Genomic DNA, 2,500 nt, shown 5'->3' on the forward strand with positions numbered 1-2,500 from the left:
AGGTGTATGGGGGTGTAGGAGGAGACATAGATAAATAGGAAGAGAGGGAGAGAGGGAAGAAGAACGAGAGAAGGTGTATGGGGGTGTAAGAGGAGACAGATAAATAGGGATGGAGAGAGAGGGAGGGAGGGAGGGAGGAAGAAAGAGAGAAGGTGTATGGGGGTGTAAGAGGAGACACAGATAAATAGGAAGAGAGAGAGAGAGAGGGTGTATGAGAGTGTAAGAGGAGACAAATAAATAGGCAGAGAGAGAGGAGGAGGAGAGAGAGAATATGAGAAAGAGAAGAAGGCGTATGGGGGTGTAAAAGGAAAGACAAATAGGCAGAGAGAGAGAGAGAGAGAGAAGAAAGTGTAAGGGGGTGTAAGAAAGACAAATAGATAGGCAGAGAGAAAAGGAGAAGAATATGAGAGGAAGAGAAGAAGGTGCATGGGCGTTTAACATGAGAGACAAATAGATAGGCAGAGAAAGATAAGGTGGGAGGGAGAGAAAGAGAGAGAAGAAGAAGAAGAAGAATATGAGAGGGAGAGAAGAATGTATATGGGGGCAGAGAGAGTAAGAAGGAGAAAGCGAGAGATAGAGAGAGAGAGAGAAGAAAAACTAACACGAGAGAGAATGAAGGAGAGTACGAACGGAAAAGGAAGAAAAAGTTTACACAACGTTCCACACACACACACACACACTTAACCTATGTAAGCGTAAATATTAATCCTTTATGTTTACCTCGTATTGCAGTACATGAGAAATGGACGTGAAAGTTAGTTTACGTATAAATATCAATGAATGGCGTCCTAAAAATTACACAGCAAAAATTCCCATACCAAATTGTCATGCAGGAGAAAATAACGAAAAAAAAACGAGGTAAGGGATATTCACCTGTATGTATAAGAACAGACAGACGTGCATATTTACGTGTGTTTGTGCAGATAGATAGATAGATAGACCTACATATTTCTGAACACAGGAAAAATCAGGATTGATCGATGACTGTCCTTCTGTCCTTCGCAGCTGATTGAGGCCATCACACGAGGACCAGGAGAGGTGGGGGGGGGGAGTAACTCTGCTGTCTTTCTCTTTCTCTTTCTCTTTTTTTCTCTCGCTCACTCTGTCTTTCTCTCTCTCGCTCTCTTTCTCTTTCTTTCTCTCGCTCACTCTGTCTTTCTCTCTCTCTCTCTCTCTTTCTCTCTGTCTCTCTCTCTCTCTCTCTCTCTCTCTCTCTCTCTCTCTCTCTCTCTCTCTCTCTCTCTCTCTCTCTCTCTCTTTATCTCTCTGTCTGTCTGTCTTTCTCTCTCTGTCTCTCTCGCTAGCTCTCTCTCTCTCTCTCTCTCTCTCTCTCTCTCTCTCTCTCTCTCTCTCTCTCTCTCTCTCTCTCTCTCTCTCTCTCTCTCTCTCTTTCTCTCTCTCTCTCTCAGTCCCTCTTTCAGTCTTTCTGTCTATCTGTCTGTATCTCTCGCTCTCTCCCTCAGTCTTTCTGTCTGTCTGTATCTTTCTCTCTCTCTCTTTTTCTCCCTCCGTCCCTCCCTCCTTCCCCTTCTCCCTCTCCCCTCCCCCCCTTTCCCCTCTCCTTCGCCCTCCTTCCCTCTCAAACTCTCCCCCCCTCTCCCTCTCCCTCACTCCCTCTCTCTCCCTTTCCTTCTCCCTCCCTCAAAACTTTCGTCCTTTCCTCTCTCCCTCTCTTCCCATGCATGCAGATAGACAGAAGGATAGATACACACACACACACACATACACACACACACACACACACACACACATATGTATATAGATAGATAGATAGATAGATAGATAGATATTTTTTTATCTATTTATTGATTATATATATGGCGGATGGGATAATGGGAAATTTCGGCACTTCATTCATTTTAAGATTTTCTTCTTTAGCAAAAGATAGGCCTATGTTATCCACTTTCTACCTCTATATTTCCTAATTATGATAATTGAGTACCTTAATCACTTGTTGGCAACGAGAGAATTAGTGCTATCGAGTAGGTATTATTTTAGTTTTTTCTATTTTTATTTTCATTTTTATCTGTATAAATATGAAAACATTATAATAGACATTTAAGAGTAAAGATGATAGACGTTATGATGATGATGGTGATAATGATAACAAAAGTAATGATAATGATGGTAAAAATAACAATGATAGTGATGAAAATTATGATGAAAATGATAATTATGATAATCCAATGATAAATTTAAGGATGGTATTAGAAAAGATAATGTAAATATAACAGGGGTAGAACGATGATTTTATAGATAATGGTTATTAATGCATTTGTGAAATATATGCAATATCAGCAGCGACAAAGATAAGAATTGATAATATGCATTATAATACTGATAATGATGATAATACCGATAATAATAATGATAATAACAATGATCATACTTATGATGATGATGATGATAATAGCAATAATAATGATGATAATGATGATGACAAAAATAATGATAACAATAATAATAATCATAATAATGATGACAAAAATAATGATGATGA

The sequence above is a fragment of the Penaeus vannamei genome, chromosome 24 (assembly GCF_042767895.1).
Source record: "Penaeus vannamei isolate JL-2024 chromosome 24, ASM4276789v1, whole genome shotgun sequence".
Classification (NCBI taxonomy): domain Eukaryota; kingdom Metazoa; phylum Arthropoda; class Malacostraca; order Decapoda; family Penaeidae; genus Penaeus; species Penaeus vannamei.